Genomic DNA, 18,184 nt, shown 5'->3' with positions numbered 1-18,184 from the left:
GTAGAGAGATCCCGATGTTTTTTAAGCAGCATGAGAAAGAAAACTATCTTATTCAGGGAATTGAATTTATCTGTCTGGGATGTCCCAGTCACTTTACAGACGTGTTTTAGACTGAAGGCACTTTTTATGCCACTCTCGCTCTCTGGAATGAATGTACAGCCCTTCAAAACACCCCCAGTGTAAGACACGCATGCGGGGGGCCGTGAGAAGGGGGATAAGTCCTGGTCAGAATGAAAACCCAAGGATTCCCACGCGACAGCACACTCTCAGCTGCAAGGGCAATTTCTTTCTCCTGAAACTGAACTCAGTGTTAAATTAAATCTGCAGGGTTCATCTCTATGGGTAACTTTCTAACCTTCTTTCTCAGCCAATTACAATTCTTTCAGCCTCATCAATTCCACCTGGATGGTGTGTGCGTGTGTGTGTGTGTGTGTGTGTGTGTGTGTGTTTCTCTGCCAGCCAAGTGCTGGCATAGAAGATGCCAGCCAAGTGCTGGCATAGAAGAGATAATAGCATAATGCTATTCTTCCCGTAAAGGAGCCCTAGTGGCTCAATGGTTAAGCACTCAGCTGCTAACCGAAAGTCAGCAATCGGAACCCACCAGCCACTCCACAGGAGAAAGATGTGGCAATCTGCTTCCGTAAAGATTACAGCCTTGGATACCTACAGGGCAGTTCTACTCTGTCCTAAAAGGTTGCTATGAGTCAGAATTGACTTCACAGCACACAACGGCAACTGTGACAGACCAGCAGTTACTATTTAATACTAAAATGGTTTCCTGTTCCATGTGGTCTTGTCCAATGGCACCAAAAGGTCTCTGGTGGTTTAACAAACTCTAACCCCTTGATTCTGTGATCCTAGATCAAGAGACCTTGATCTCTGTGCAGCTAGACAGCAGGAATGTGGGGCTATGGCTGGAAGCTGGCTTTCTACTTCTTTATTTGACACTGAACAAGGCAGAGGATTCAAGTCTGTGCCAGCGTTCTCAGCTTGGGAAACATCCATACGTCAATCACACTTATACCTTTGCACAAAATCAGCCTCATGTGCTACCCCAGCCCTGACCAGAGGACAACAGGTGTTGCCACCGAGGAGTGACCCTTACTCCTGTCCTAAAGGCAGTGCTAATTAAGACCCTACAGCCAGACAGCTGGAGTTCCATCCCCAGCTGTGCCTCTTACCACGACCTCGCACAACTATGTAACGTCTCTGCACTCTCTGTAAAATGGAGAAGGAGTAAGAGCACCTTACCCTAGGTCCCACCACCTGTCTGTCAGTTTGTTGCACTATGGTGGCTTGTGTGTTGCTGTGATGCTGGAAGCTATGCCACTGGTATTTCAAATACCAGCAGGGTCACCCATGGCGGATAGGTTTCAGCAGAGCTTCCACACTAAGACAGGCTAGGAAGAAAGGCCTGGTGATCTACTTCTGAAAATTAGCCAGTGAAAACCTTATGAATCACCACAGAACATTGCCCAATGTAGTACTGGAAGATGAGCCCCTGGGTTGAAATAGACTCCAAATACACTGTGGCGGAACACAATGGACTCGAGCATATCAGCGTTCATGTGGATGGCACAGGACCAGGCAATGTTTTGTTCTGTTGTACCCGGGGTGGCCATGAGTCAGAGCCGACTAGACAGCAGCTGACAACAACCACCCTAGGGGTCATCATGAGGGTTCTGTATGTAGATTCCTTAGAATAGTGCTGACTTTAGTCAAGGCTCTATAACAGATAGTTACTTCCAGTATAATTACTAATGTTGCCCCTGATGGGCTTTGGAAAAGGCAGCCTCCAGGAGTGCTTCCTTAAACGCACCCAGCTCTCTGAAGGACAGATGAGGCTGAGGGGCCAGTACTCAGGGTGGTCACTCTGGAAGTCGCAGCTGTGCAGTAGAAGGCAAGGAGCCCTCGGTTAGGTGTCACCTGACCTGGGCGCATGTCCCCCCTCTGCCTGGCCGAGCACACATCACAGGACCTGTCTCAGCTCTGCACTGGAGCCTAAAACCAAAGGATTTTAAAGCTCCCTCTCACATACTTGCAGACAGAGGGGTTTTTACATACGGACGGGCTTCTGCATATGATTCCATCTCAGAAAGGATAATTATTTGAAAACCACCATAATAGACGATTGCTAAGATCCCTCCCCACTCTGTCAGTGCTTCAGTGAAATCCACATATGTCCCCGTTGTTGCAGAGTCATTTCCAACTCACAGCGACCCTATAGGACAGAGTAGAACTTCCCCCATAGGACTTCCAAGGCTGTAATCTTTACCAAAGCAGACTGCCACATCTTTCTCCCACGGAGCAGGTGGTGGGTTCAAACTGCTGACCTTTCGGTTGGCAGTTGAGCACTTAACCACTGCACTACCAGGGCTCCTTAATGCACATTTAAAAAACCAAAAACCCGTTGTTGTCAAGTCGATTCCAGCTCATGGCGACCTTATTTTATAGGACAGAGTAGAACTGCCCCACAGTGTTTCCAAGGAGCTGCTGGTGGATTTGAACTGCCGACATTTTGGTTGGCAGCCAAGCTCTTAACCACTGAGCCACCAAGGCTCTAATCCACATATAAGAACTCTTAATTCTACCAGATCATAATATAAAGTAATAGTTGACATGATTTAATTTTCCATAAAACTAGTATTTTTTCTTCTCTTATTTTAACAATTTCATAGTCCTAAAATAGACAGTACATTACACCTCCTTAAAAATATATGTGTGCGTGCGTATATAAAACAAAAAACCAAACCCATTGCCATTAAGTCAATTCCGTCTCATAGTGACCCTATAGGACAGAGTAGAACTGCCCCATATTGTTTCCAAGGAGCTGCTGGTGGATTCGAACTGTCGGCCTTTTGGTTAGCAGTTGAGCTCGTAACCACTGTGCATATATATGCATATATATTCAGCTTTTCTTGATAAATGTTGCTATCATTCTAATGACCAATATTTGTGCATTATGGTAATAGAGAACGTTGCTATTGAGATATGCAATATTGTTTGTCCCCAGTATAATTTGGGGGTGTTAAATGACCCCCAGTTACTCTCCTATTAGATGTTGTCTCTGGTGAATGTGATCAGTTGCTTCCAAATCCCTGCTTAATGCTTTTTTACACACGGTTTCCAGGGTGAAGTCCTGAGAATGGCTTCCCATTGCTTACATGGAATAAAATGCACTAGGCCCATTGGGGCTAGCTGTTTTTCCCAAAGGAGTTCCTGGGTGATGCATGGTTAATCACTCAACTATTAGCAAAAGGTTAGTGGTTTGAACCCATCCAGAGATGCTTCAGAAGAAAGGCCTGGCAATCTGCTTCTGAAAGGTCACAGCCTTGAAAACCCTATGGAGCAGTTCTACTCTGCACACATGGGGTCGCCATGAGTTGGAATCAACTGGACGGCAACTAACAACAACTAACTGCTCTTCCCGGGGTGGTGTTAGCGGCTCTAACACTTTTCCTTAGCTCTAGACTTGCAGCCGTGCCCCCTGCCCCGTGACTTGGGGGCTGGTTCTGTAACGGCTAGGCTTGGTGCTACAGATACCTACCGCGCATGGAACTGCTCCAAGGGCCTGAAGCAGTCTGAGAGCTCACATTTGATGCCATAGACAGAAAGCAGCAGCTCATCATCTTCACGTTCTAGGCTGGAAACTGGGAGGCAACTTCTGTAGCCATGTGAGAAGCTACTACCCTCAGCAGAGACAGAATGTTCCCGAGGGAACAAGAGGGGTCTTTCGTGTCCTGAAATATGCTTCTTTTGGTCCTGTTCTGCTTTTACAAAGCCCCTGTCAGGGGCAGATAAAGCAGTAAGCACTGTACGCACAGGCTTACAGTAGGCAAGGTACTCGAGGGCTTAACTGTGTTTGCTTACTAATCTGCAGTGCATAATTTCACATGGTGAAAAACAGATGAAACTGTGCATTACAGATTAATAAGTAAGCACGATTACGCCCGTGCATACCTTGCTTACTGGGTAATCTCCATCCCTGACCCCTGTGCAGATGAATTGTCTAAATGGTCGTCCCCATGACAACGAACTGTCTGATTCATAGAATGCCAATATTAGGAGGAAAACAACCACGCTGAACAACAGACCTGAAATTTCCTCCCGATGCAGCCAAAACAAGAACGCTTCTGGCTGGAGAACAATAGCAAGAGGCGAGGTGCCGTCCCTCAGAGCACCTCTGTCTCCCTGCTGGCCCTGTTCAGGGAAATCCCAGCACTGTTTCCCTCCACACACCACTCGGGCTGATGGCATTTCACAGCCGACCTTGGGAGATGGCTTACCCGTACCGTTCGGACTTGACATTTCGTCTTTGCTGTATACATCAGAAAAACGGCACTACTGTGTCTCAGTGGAGTCAGACACTCATAAAATTCCCATTGTTTCGCATCTCCTCCTCAGCCTCCACCAAGAGAAGATTATGCACAGGGAATTGACTGCATCTCCTTTTATTTCAGTTTTGAGTCCTATCCTTCTGCTCCTGGATATTGGTTTTTGTTTGTTTTATATCATCTGGGGGCGCTAAACTACTCCAAACTATTATCTTAGTCGATGTTGTCTCTGCTGAATGTGATCAGTTCCTTCCAAATCCCTGACAAATGCTTTATTACGCAGTTTTCGGGGTGATTTGTTCATTTGTTTTGGTTTTGCGTTTTTGTGGGTTTTTTTTTTAACGTTGAATTCACTCTGTGAGACTCTGTTTCAATTTCTCTCCTCTCTCTAACAATTATTCATTTAGTTGCCTCGGAGACAAGATAAAATGCACAGCCTTCTCCTACAACACTGTTTTTTGTTTTTTTCTTCTTTCCTCTATGAATAAAATTGCACAGAATTTTTAAAACTCTAAACATTGAGAAAATTACCACTTCTTAAATCCAGTATTTTCTCTTTCATCTTCTGTTTTCTCAGCCTAGGGCCTCAGGGTCAGGTTAAAATTAAAATCACACTAAATTGCTCTGGTTTGTTTTCACAGCCCCAGGAACATCTTCTTCGACCATATTTAGCCAGGATATAATTCAGAAAATGCATTAACGGCATTCATTCATGTATTCATTCATTTAATACACTTTGTTGAGGGCCTACTATGTGCTAGAAAGTGTGCTAGGTGCTGATGAACAAGATGCAGACCTTGCCTTTGGCGGAACGAACAAGCTCAGAAAGGAGGCTGGCAGAGAATGCAATGACGATGCACCGTGACGAAGGCTGTGATAGGAGTGTGCACCTCCTTCTAAAAGAGCAGAGGAGGAGCTTCTAATTCATGGCTGGGAGAGAAGGGGAAAGGGATGGAAAAGGGAGACAGGGCGATCAAGACAGGCCCCCGAGAGACGGAATTGTATGCTGGAGCAAGACCAAAAGGACAAGTGGGACTTAGACCAGTGTTGGTACCCAGAGCAGGGCCCAGCTGGCTCTAGTGACGGTTTGTTGAATAAAGGATTAGGAGTAGAAAGAGTCCTGAGAAGACAGAATAGAAGGTGCAGAGGCACCGAGGTGTGACCGAGAAGGGAATGTTTGAGTCTTCTGACCATAATGATGAGGAACTTAGCAACTGCTACCCCCATGGGTCTGGTTAGATTGCTTCCTCTAACATGGCTGAGACAAGACAGAAGGATCAGGTCATGGCCACAAACCTGGCCCCAAAGCCGAATTGTCTTCTGAGGTAGCCTGACCTTGACCCCTTGGCCCCTGACAAGCAATCTTCAGCCTACCTAAGTTTGAGAGGGTACTTGCATTTGATGCCACTCAAAATCCAGGGAGTGAAAGACAAGGGACGCCAACTGGAGAAGCTTTACTAGTTTGCTGGCCTGCAGATGGTGACAAGTGCTTCTTCTGAATATGGGCCTAATTGTCCAGGGAAAGCTGAATCCAGCACAGAGGCCTCCCATGCACTTGGGTTTAGGATCATACATAGGGATTCCTAGCTCAGGAGCTGTGATGGCTAATTTTATGAGTCAACTTTACTAGGCTACGGTTCCCAGTGGTTTGGCCAAATACTAAACTAGTTGTGGTTCCATCAAATAAGCTAATGCAATGCAATGTAATCACTTTCCACAATGTAATATAATGTAATGCAATCAATAATCAGTTGACAAGGATGTGTTCTGCCTCCAGACTACAAATAGATATTTTGGCAGAACACACACACTCTCTCTCTTTCTTTCTCTCTCTCTCTCCCCGCTCTGCTCTCTTCCTGTCACCTGATCTATGGATCTTAGGATGCAAGCCCACAGGATCTGCAGCCCGTTGCCTGACCTGCAAATTTGTTACTTGCCAGCCCCCTACAATCACGTGAGCCAAGCCCTCGAGGCAAATCCCTCTATATACATATACATATACACACACAGGAGCTTTACTTCAAATGTTGACCTTCAAAATGGCCACATCCATCAGAACCCCGTATGAGGAGGAAAGCAGCAACTCCATGTCACATGAAATGGAGAACCATCATTCAAGGTAGTGACCTCCGTGGGACACGGGGTCGGTCTACTCCAGGGTGGGGCTTACACAGCTTCACACATGTCGAGGGCTACTTTGAACTACCACACTGTGTCTTCCCAGGGGCCACATGTTGCCTCCGACTTTGCAGCTTATCTGCCATCACAGGTGGCGCATACTACTAAGACTCAGGGCCTCAGGAAGGGGATGTCAACTGGAAAAGAGACACCATTGCTATGCTGTGAATTTCAAACCGTACTCCACCCTGAAGGCAATAGACTTTGTAAGAAAGACTGTTAAGAGAAAGGGTGTTATCAGGATTCCCAAAGCTTCCCTTCTTTCTTTTTTTATTTTTAAAAAAATAATATATAAAGACTCATAACTTTTCAGCTGACCATAAAAACAAGTCATGAAAGAAGGTAGGGTGTGATATGAGGGTGGCTCCCACCCCACAGGAACAAGAGGAGCTACAATGGGACTTTGGGGAAGAGAACAGTCCTGGTTTCTCCTTCCCCTAGGAACCCTCCCTGCCCCCGACTCCAGCCCTGTGGGCTCAAAACTTTGCAAGGGAAGTGCTGGATAGAAACCAGACCATTGAAACTGGCACTACAATCAGTAGTATTGGTCAAGCGAAGTGTCTCAAAGATGAGCCCTATATGCCCCAGTGTGGTGAAAGAAGGGTGCCACTGAGAGTCCCCAGGTCCCACGAGGAGAGCAGAACAGGAGAGTCTGAGGCACTGAGGGAGGCCTGTTGCAAAGAAGGCAGGAGGTGGACAATACCTGAATAGAAGAACGAATGGACAATTGGATGGATGGATGGACATATCGATGACTTTGCAGCAGAGGACTCAGGTCCAAAAGAAAAGCTAAATCAGAAAGAAAATGGAATAGCAAGATACTAAGGACAAAATGGTGGTCAGAAGCCACCCAGCTGACTTTCATTCCATGATTTTCTCACCGCTGGGACGTATTTTTATTGAGGCTGACGACCCTGAGGCAGGTCCCAAGGGAGTGGGGGATAGAAGGGATGGGGATGTCTCAAAGCTTCTAACAAAGGAAACTTCCAGTCACTACGTTGTTATTCTCTCTTAGTGAGGATAAAATTACAACCCACAAGGAATCTCAATGTATCCATTTTCATAGGACCTCACTTCCATTCAACCACAGGTTGGGAGTACAATAAGAAATGTTCTCTTCAAATCCAGAAAGTAGTGTTACGGGGAAAGTACCCACATATAAAATAAAGGCCTTGTCGAAAATGCTATCGCTGCTTTATCCTCTAAGCTCTCACCTGTGATGTCTTTTGGGTATTTACCTATAAACAAATACTAAGCTCTATTTCCATCCACACAGGAATTCCCCAAGGTAGTAATAATGTTTTCCAAATCCCTAGTCAAATTTAATTTCAGTGGAATGGTCTGAAGGAAAATATTTGCCACATCCCCTCTGCCAGAATTCAATGTTCTTGCCGGAAAGCAAAGAGAGTGGTTTTGTAATTTCATTCTGAGATTGTCAATGCTTCCAAAGAAGAGCCGCACAAAGCAGACCAGATTTAGTTTAGTTATAGAGTAGCGCAAGAGGAATTCGCTTGAATCCACTTCAAGAATGCCTTAGTTACCATAAGTTGCTTGTTGAGATAAAATCTAGATTAACCAAAATGTGCTTGGAAGAGAATTGCTTTGTATTGCCAAGATGACATAACCAATGGTTATCCAGAAATCCCTTTTTATTTTAGGACTTGTATAATTCGTCCTAAAAAATAAGAATACTTTACCTCTTAATAAACATAAAAGAATATGCGTATTTATCCCTGATGATTTAGAATCCTGCTTGGATTAACATCCTGAGCACCCATGAGCGCTGTCCAGTAACAACTCCCAGTGCAGAGGTGATGATTCAAGGTGGGTTGGTAGAAGACTGGAGTTGCTCAGCGCGTGCACTCTGAAGCCACACAGTCAGGTTTATGTAGTTGCTAAGGGTATGAACTTTGAAGCCAGACAGACTGGTTCACTCTTGGCCTTGCTCTTTATTGGCTCTGTGATCTTCAGCATCTCTGTACCTCAGTTTCTTTACCTGTAAAATGGGAGGTTAATAACAGTGCCCACTTCCCCAGGCTGTTATGGGGATTAAATGAGTTGAGCGTGAAACATGTTTAGCACAGTTCCTCATTAGTGGTTTGACATTGTCACAACCTCCAGGGTTTTCTGGGATTCCCAGTGGGGAGAGATGAGAGACACTTCAACTCCGGCTCAGGAGAGTCACAGTCTGGGCCACACCCCACCGCCCTGAGTCCTGAAATTTTACTGTCAGCTCTCCTCTTGTTCCACCCCCAACTCTCCAAGCTCATGCAGTCCTGAGATGAAGATGCTGGAAACTGGACTGGATATCAACTGACCCCTATCAACTGACCCCTAAAATAAATACTGGCAGCAAAGCGAGGCTAACTGCAAACTCATATTCAGCTGTGCAGGAAATGTCACGCTTATTTACTTTCATTAAATCCAACTCTGAGCTACGATTCCAAATTTCAATCTCAACACTTCTTGGGGCTTTCTGACCTTCTGGAATCATACAAAGATCGACATGGTCTCCTGAAATTCTGTCTGGTATTTCCCATCCCTGTGAGGGACAGAGGAATCCAGCCACTGCTGGGGTGAGGGCTGGGGTTGGGAACCCCATTTCCTGGAGTTCAGCCCCCTGGAAACTGTACACAGCCATTTCCATCCTAGGTCCTGTCGCTAACCTGAACTTAGACAGAGCAGGGGTGAGGGTGCTGTGACTCAGAGAGCCCCCCCAATGTCAACTAGCTCCCCAGTCTGAGGGTATCTCCCCACCTCGACCCCCACCCCAGCTTCCACTTGCTGACCCCAGAGGCACTCACCTCTCTCTTCTTTGCTGAGCGCTTATAATCAAGCGAACCTAAAAGACCTGCCTACTTTGGGGCAGGGAGCCCTGGTGGCACAACAGTTAAGCACTTGGCTGCTAACCAAAAGGTCGAAAGGTTGGCGGTTCAAACCCACCCAGCAGCTCCTCGGGATAAAGACTTGGCAATCTGCTCCCGTAATGATTACAGCCTAGGACAGTTCTACTCTGCCACATGGGGTTGCTATGAGTCAGAATCAACTCGACAGCACCCAATGACAACTTTCTTGGCATAAGAAAGGTGGGATAAATGATTAAAGCACAACAGACTCTCATTCAGCTTCATGCTTCTAACATGGCACAGAGCACAAATTAGTATTTTAATGCATTATCCTGACACCCTAGCTTTGTGTGTTGGCTTGCTAATCTTTCTTGTAAATACGAAACGTAGTGCCATAATTCTGGCTAATTGAGGGCCCTGTTTATTAGGGAAGGAGCCCTGGTGGTGCAGTCATTAAAGTACTCATCTGCTAACTGAAAGGTTGGCAGTTAGAACCCACCAGCCACTTCGCAGGAGAAAGATGTGGCAGTCCGCCTCCATATAGATTTACAGCTTTGGAAGCCCTATGGGGCAGTTCTACTCTGTCTTCTAGGATCGCTCTGAGTTGGAAGCGATTTGACAGCAGTGGTCTTGGTGGTGGCTTATTAGGGTTCTACTTAATCAAGCTTTATTTTCAGTGCACAGATAAGAACCCTTCTTGCTTGTATTGCCTGGCTGGCAGAAAGACTGATCTAGTTCATTAAAAAGTGAACAACATTTCTCATACAGTTTGGGTCCAGATATACCAGAAATGTATGCATTTGATTGTACACCTGGGAGTGGAATTTCAGCAGCGGCAGCTTCCACCTCCCTCTCCCATCCAGGCCTCACAGTGGTCTGCCAAGAATTCAGTCCATCTGGGTTACTGCACGACAGGGCCCTCCCCCGCCCCCGCAGCTGCCAGAGCTCAGAGTTGGAGGGCCTCCTGCCCCCCGCCCCCCACATGCCTAGAATTTGTAGTGGGGAGATGGGTAGGGAGGAGGGGGACTCTGGACAAGATCATCCCCTCCTTATCTAATGATATCATGACTCCAGTTCACAGACCCTAATAATCTTCAAAGCATATTCAGGTGTGGTATGTCTTTTGAGCCTCACAACAACCCTGGGGAACAGCACTCACAGTTGTCTTACAGACGAAGAATCCACAACAGGCCAAGGTCATTCACATGGCCAGGGTCATTCAGATAGGTCTCTCCACCAATGCTGATGCTTCTCCTGCATTAACTCAGCACAGCTTAGAAAGCATTTCCACAGGGTCTATACCCAGAAGAAGTGAAGGCAGGAACGCAAACAGAAACCTGTACACCAATGTTCATTGCGGCACTTTTCAGGCCAGCCAAAGGGTGGAAACAACCCAAATGTCCATTAACAAATGAACGGGATAAACAAAACGTGGTCTATCCATACAATGCAGCGTTACTCCGCCCTGAAGAGAAATGGAGTCCTGGTGCGTGCCACGACGTGGATGAACCTTGAAAACATGCTCAGCAAAATAAGTCAGTCGCAAAAGGACAAACACTGTATGATCTCACTTCTGTGAAATAAGCAAATATATAGACACCAAAGATTATTAGCGGTTACCAGGAGTGGAAGGGAGAGGGGAAGAGGGAGTTTTGGCTTAGGGGCGTTGAGTTTACCATTAATGGTGGGGGAATAATTTGAAAAAGGGTAGCGAGAATGGTTGGAAAACTTGAAGAATGTGATCAGTGTCACTGAATTACGCATGTAGACATTGTTGAATTGGCATGTGTTTTGTTGTGTGTATTTTTACCACAGTAAAAAAAAGTATTTCCGTATCTATTCACCATTTGACGCCTTCCCAAAAATGCATAAGGAAATCAGTATTATCACTTCATGGGTAACAAAAGGTGAAACTGATGACTTGTCCAAGGTGATCAAAACTTGTAATGAACAAAAGAGCAATCTTTGGTCTCCATCCCCTTTGCTCCTTCCCCTACCTCCTATCTCTGTCTACTTCAGGCTTATACTCTATTTCATTGTCACCTGACTGTCAAAAACATCATCCCTCAGAGTCAGGGCCACCGCTGAGCATCAGATATATGCCTACTGTGTACCAGACACTCTACTCACATTGAGAACACAAAAGTCAATGAGAAATGGTCCCTAGTGGAGGGCAAAGACAGATGGGGAGACAGACTCATGGACAAATAATATGCTCTAAGCAACTAGTACTGTAATAGAGGCATACACAGGGTGTTCTGGAAATTCAAGGGAGCGGGGGTGCTTACTCTGCCTGTCCAGGAAGACGGTGGGGATGAGGGCATACAGTAAGCCTTCAATGAGGGGGTACTGAAGCACTCCTCAATCTTACCCGAACACGGGAATCAGCTGACACACAACACAAAAACCAAAAGGAGGAAACTGGTTTACCTCTAGCCATTTATTAAGAGTCACATAAACTATGCATATAGGAAAACAAGAGAGAGAAAGAGACTGAGTATTTATACTGCTGTTTGTTTCTATTCTTGTCACCTTAATTGAAATTGTTCTGAGTCATGCTTATAGCCTTTGACAAGTTTTGGACCAGTAACAGGTAAAAATCCTCTGCAGCCAAGTTGTTTATCTAAATTCATCCCAAAATTTGGGCAACAGATGCCATTATATCCTGTGTAAGGCAAATGCTAAGGCCAAATTTAGTAGCAGATGACAAGCATCAGGTCCAGGAGTTTCCGAGAAGCTGGACGACATCCTTTCTCCTGCTTACTCTAAACCTAAATCTCCTTTCCTGAAGCCGGGCCTTCTCATGAGACCCAGGTGGGTGCAGTCCCTGAGCCGCTACTTCCTGCAGCTTGAAGATGAGGAAATCAGACAGGCCTGCCCTGAGGTGCCCTGGGGCTGCTGGAAGCTCAGGGCAGGCTGAAAGGCTGGGCTTCGTCATTTCCCTGAACCGAGTTCCCAGAACAACACGGTGATGAGAGAAGGAAAGCAAAACAGCATCAGCGTTACATGTTTACATAGAACCCTGGTTCTGGGTCTTCTCAAGCAGATGGCCTTCTGCTAAAGGCCAGACACAGAGGCAAGAGGTCAGGACTGCCAGCTTGCCCCTTGCTGAAAACCAAACCAGTTGCCATCAAGTTGATTCCGACTCCTAGCGACCCCGTATGTGTCAGAGTAGAACTGTGCTCCATACGGTTTTCATGGCTGTGACCTTTCAGAAGCAGACCACCGGCCCTTTCTTCCGACGTGCCTCTAGGTGGGTTCAAACCACCAACCTTTTGGTTAGTAGTTAAGCACTTAACCATTTGCACTATCCACAGACTCCCACCCCTTTCTGAGGCTGGGTGCATTTTCCTAAAGGGGTACCACACAGCCAGTGATAGGTAACCTACAGAGAATAGCTCAATTCTTCCCAGCTCAGGAAGGATGACTGCAAAGCTGCCTCCAGATTGTTACTTCTCAAACATGTCCAGATATTAATATTTTAAACAGCAGTGTCAATAATCTTCTCGGTTAGCAGTTGCCCTCAAGTCGACTTCGACCCATGACGACCCCATGTGTGTCAGAGCAGAGCTGCGCTCCATAGGGTTTTCAATGGCTGTTTTTTGGTAAGTAGATCACCAGGCCTTTCTTCCAAGGCACCTGTGGGTGGACTCCAACCTCCAACCTCTCGGGTAGCAGCTCAGAACATTGACCGTTTGCACCACCCAAGGACTCCAATCTTTTCTGTTCTCTTCTACCAATAAAGCAACATTTTTCCCTAGGGCACTCAAAAAATGGCTTGCATTTTGAACTTTTTAAAAGATGTGTGCGTAGATTTTTTTTCCCCCTTAACGTTTCCTGAGCTGGGACAGAGGCAGGAGCGTTCGCTCGCCAGCACTCTAGAAGGTATTATTCCCTCATTCTCACCGCTTTACTAGCCCCCTGAGAGTTATACTCACACAGCCCAGTAATCTAATTTCCATCTGGTCAACCTCCAGGAGCTATTTTGGTGTTGGTCTGCATTTAATTTGTTTTTCCTGCCAGCGAAGACTCAGCCTCTCTGCTCTTCTGGGACTCTTTCCTCTAAGGAAACTTTTGAAAAATACAGACTTCCTGTAGGACAGGAGTCAGCACGCATCTCAGCTCGGACAGCTGCCAGGATGTGCTAAGTACCACCCTCCATGCCACTGGGAGTGATAGCAAAGGCAGGCGTTGGCCTCCCCATTCTCAGCTCTCACCACCTCCGCTCCCTCTACTCTCTGCCCCAGCCATTTTTTCAGTCCCACAGTATCCTACCTGTGCCAGCTAAGTGTCTAGTCTTTTGCTCGTGTTTTACCCTGAGCCCGGAGCGCACGTACATTGGTCTGGCTAATTCCTGCTGGTCCTTCAGGTCGCTTCCTCATCCCCAAGATGGTCAGGGTTACCAGGGATGGAAGGAGGGGGAAGGGAGTCATTGATAAGGAAGCAGTGAGTTACTGTTTATGTTGATGGGAAATTTGGCAACAGTTATTTAGGAGGGTGGAATCCCGGAGTAGTGCAAATGGTCAAGAACTCGGGTACTAACCAAAAGGTAGGCAGTTCAAACTCACCCAGGGGTTCCTCAAAGAAAGCCCTGGTGATCTACTTCCAAAAGTCACAGCCTTGAAAACCCTATGTAGCCGTTCTACGTTGTACACAGGGGTCGCCATGAGTTGGAATCCACTGATAGTAACTGATTTTTTTTTTTATTGGCGAGGGTTGCATGACGTTATTAATATAACTGATATCACTAAATTGTACGTGTGAAAAACATTAAATTGGCAAATCCGTTATATATATTTTTACAATTAAAAAAAAAAAAGATTTCAAAAAGACTCCTCCTTGGTGCTTCTTTGGACTCCGCTTAACAGGGAATCCATCACCCTGCGTAGAACTGGCCACTATACTTGTCCATCCTCCACTCTTGAAACCAGACCAGAAGGCCCTTGAGGGTAAGCACTGTGCTTGTTAGCCTTTACATTGTGCCAGGCACATAGTGGATGTTCCACATGCTCCTGCTGAATTGAATTCAACTGGGCTAGAAAAGAAAAGTACTAGGCAGGCAAGATAAGAGAAAGGGAGGAAGATTAGAGAAAGAGAAAGAAGCATTTGGTGGCGAGTGAGAGGGCATCTCCAAACACTGCTTCGACTATTATGCTTGACTTTGTACATGGACTAACACAGAGCCGTTGAGACTCAGTCGGAAGGGATGATGTCATCTCTAACCTCCACTGCCTCAAGAAAGGGTTGCAGACTCCATTGCTTTCTGGGGCCAGCAGGTCGCATCAGTGTGAGATCGTGGGCCAAACAGTAAATAACAGGGAGTGATGGAACCATGGAAACAGTGACCAAAATATTCACATACAAGCCCGGGGACCAGCATAGCCCGCCTGAGGGTCTGAGTCAGGCTCAGAGTTTAGATGGAGGAGTGCAGCTCTGCACAGCATTGCAAAGGACCCCAGGCAGGAAACAGGAGCTCCCTCCCTTATTTTTCTGTACCTTATCTATTTAAATGAATAATGCACCCAAAGATGTTATTTCTAGCACTGTCATAACTACATCTAACCACCATTTAACATATTGTTTCTAGGGAAAAATGCATGTCAAGTTCCAACTCCAAATGTGAGGAATGCCTCAGCATCCTATCTTTTTTTTTGTTGGTGGAAGTATACAGCCAGAGATACATCACTTCTACATGTACAATTAAGCGACCTTGATTACATGCTTCAAGCTGTGCTACCATCTTGCTATCTTTTTCCAAATTATTCTACCACCATTATCTTAAACTCACTGTTCCCTAAGCTTCACATCCAATCTTCCAAGCTGTCGTTGTCAATTTGAACTCACATAGATAATTCTTTAAAGGAGCACAATGCTCAAAGTAGACATCCTTTACTAATTAGGATAAGCTATTTTTTGGTTCAAAGAAAACTTCAGGGGATAGTTTTGGTTTAAGGTTTAACATCTTATCTTTTGGTGATGACAGTGTCTGTGGTATCAACGTATTCAGTAAGGGTCTCCATCAGGGAGGCAAGGAGAGTACTCTTGGGCATGAGTAGCTTGTTATCTCTGCAATCCTCTATCTGACATCAACACCCATATTTGGCTGCAACAGTGAGCTCAAGCATAACAACGATTGTTGAGGATGGTGCAGGACCGGGGCAGTGTTTTGTTCTGTGGTGCATAGGGTTGCTATGAGTTGGAACCGACTTGACAGCACCTAACAACAACATTTGACATCCCTACCATAACAAAATGTCTAGTGGGGCCACATGTTCTCTAGCTGTTTGGCCTCTGTTTGTGTGTTATGATATGCTCTTTGCCTCATCTTCACCTGCCTACCTCCTCCTTATCCTTTGGACCCCAGCTTTCCCTGGCCCCACACCAGCCAGGTTAGCAGACTCTCCAAATGCCCCAGAGCATGGCGTGCATCCCCTAGTGTAACCCTGATTCACGCTGGATTGTAACCACTGTAAGTGGTCAGCACTTCCACACAACTGGCAGGATCAAGACAGGGTCTGACTTCCTCAAAATTATGCCCCCACACCAGCCCAGTGTCATGTACTTTGTGCTCAGCCTTGAGGAGATGAGCTCTTGAGGAGCAAGTCCCACGGACAAGCCAGGCGGCCATGGTCTTCTCCGTTCCTCTCTCTGCCAACATCTTTAGACCTCAGAACAAACCACCACCCGCACTGAGCCCTGCTGTTTGTCAGCAAGGTTAAAAAGATACAATTCTGGGCTAATCACCCTCCCTCCTCAGGAAGTCACTGGGAGCATGATGCAGTAGGATGTTTGTTACAGAGTGAAAAAAATAAAATTAATCACTTAAAACCCAAAAACCAAATTCACTGCCCTTGAGTTGATTTCGACCAATAGCAACCCTACAGGACAGAGTAGAACTGCCCCTACAAGTTGTCCAAGGCTGTAGTCTTTACAGAAGCAGACTGCCACATCTTTCTCCCATGGAGTGGCTGGTGGGTTTGAACTGCCAACCCTTTGGTTAGTAGTCCAGTGCTTAACCACTTGTGCCACTAGGGCTCCTTAGTCACTTAAGCTGGAGGTATAAAACAGCTGAGAGTGGAAGTCTTCTTAGTCTTCTCAGCTATGGAGCAGGTGGGGCACACGTAGCATAAGCTTACAGTCCACTTAAGTGAACCTACCTGGCCAAGGGGAGACTAGCAGTAGGTAGGGTCCCATTTAAGCACCTCACCCATGGCACGAAGTGGGATGTGCAAGGAAGGGTCGTCATCTATGCCCAGACAGCTTTTGAGGGGGGTCTGCTCATTATGGAACTTTTCCTGTTGTATGAAGTCTGATTCTTGTAAGTAGTAAAAGCTACTTTTCATGTGCTAACGTGTGTTCAGGATCTGGTGGGAAGGCCATGATGTTTATGGAGCAATCCATATTAGTTATCGGTGTCCTATTTCTAATGCACTCCTGGCTATCTAGAAATCAGGTACAACCTGTGAGCACCACACAGATTTGGAGTGTTGTCTTACAGTTATGGTGTGGTCCAGCAGGACGTGTCCTACAGAGTCAATTGATCAATGAATGAATAAATGAAAAAATGGATAAAGCAACCTTTCCAGCTAAATGACTGCTCAGATATTCTGAAATGGGTCACATAACACACTGCCCCTCAAGTTATTGTTAGCTGCCATCAAGTTGGCGCTCAACTCATGGAAACCCCGTGCATAATGTGATCAGACCATTGTGATCCATAGGGTGGGTATTCATTAGCTGATTTTCAAAAGTAGATCGCCAGGCCTTCCTTCCTAATCTGTATTAGTCTGGAAGCTCCTCTGAAATCTGCTCAACATCACAGCAACACGTAAGCCTCCACTCGCAGATGGGAGTTGGTTGTACATGAGGTGCATTGGCTAGGAATCAAACCCAGGTCTCCTGCATGAAAGGCAAGAATTCTACCACTGAACCACCACTGCCACCTCAAAGGACAGAGACAAATCTTGAATCTGAATCTCCCATATCTGTACATTCAACATACATTTAATCTTCAATAACCTCCATGAGGAAGGTGCTTTTATTTTTCTTTTACAGAGAAGTAAATTGAAGATCAGAGATATTGGACCTTGACCCCAATATCACACAGCTAGCAAATGGCTGAGCCCCAAATTTCAACTCAGGTGCACTGACTGCAAAATATGTGCTTTCCCACCACGCTAGGCTTACAATGGTGAATCACACTCTTAGAGCAAGTTAACACCCAAATCAGATTCTGGTCACAACTGTTATGATTAGGCAAATTGGTCTTTTAACCTCAGGTAGAGCCTTCACTACACTAGGCCGTGGTGTCAGTGTAGACTTTCTGCAGCACTGAGCATCTCCCCCACCCCATGTCATGGCCCTGCCTCTGCCATTACCCATCCTTATTTAGCACATGCTTAAAATCATTGAAGAACAACCTCAATCCACATGCCCAAACCTTCCTAATTAGTCAGGGAATATCGTAATCATATTTTTATAAATATAAGTGTCAGTGTTAACGAGGCAGGATTTGAGGTAATTATGAGGCAGGACACAATCTACAGGATTAGGTTGTATCATGAGTCAATCTCTTTTAACAGAAAAAAAGAGAGAAGCAGAGAGGACAGGAATCTCATTACCACCAAGCAAGAAGAGCCAGGAGCACATGCATCCTTTCACCCAGGGTCCCTGTGCTGAGAATCTCCTAGACCAGGGGAAGATTGATGACAAGGACCTTCCCCTGGAGCCAAAAGACAGAGAAAGCCTTCCGCTGAAGCTGGCACCCTGAATTCGGACTTCTAGCCTCCTAAACTGTGAGAGAATAAATTTCTGTTTGTTAAAGCC

General features: G+C 45.9%; 1 non-coding gene across 1 annotated transcript; it reads right to left on the bottom strand.

The window, feature by feature from the left end:
* Positions 1-17,227: 17,227 nt before the first annotated feature.
* TRNAE-UUC (transfer RNA glutamic acid (anticodon UUC)) lies at positions 17,228-17,298 on the bottom strand. The gene has a single exon. It is a non-coding gene; the product is annotated as a tRNA-Glu (tRNA).
* Positions 17,299-18,184: the final 886 nt, after the last annotated feature.

Source organism: Trichechus manatus, unplaced genomic scaffold (genome assembly GCF_000243295.1).
Source record: "Trichechus manatus latirostris isolate Lorelei unplaced genomic scaffold, TriManLat1.0 scaffold00044, whole genome shotgun sequence".
Lineage (NCBI taxonomy): Eukaryota > Metazoa > Chordata > Mammalia > Sirenia > Trichechidae > Trichechus > Trichechus manatus.
This window is presented reverse-complemented; position numbering and strand designations above follow the sequence as displayed.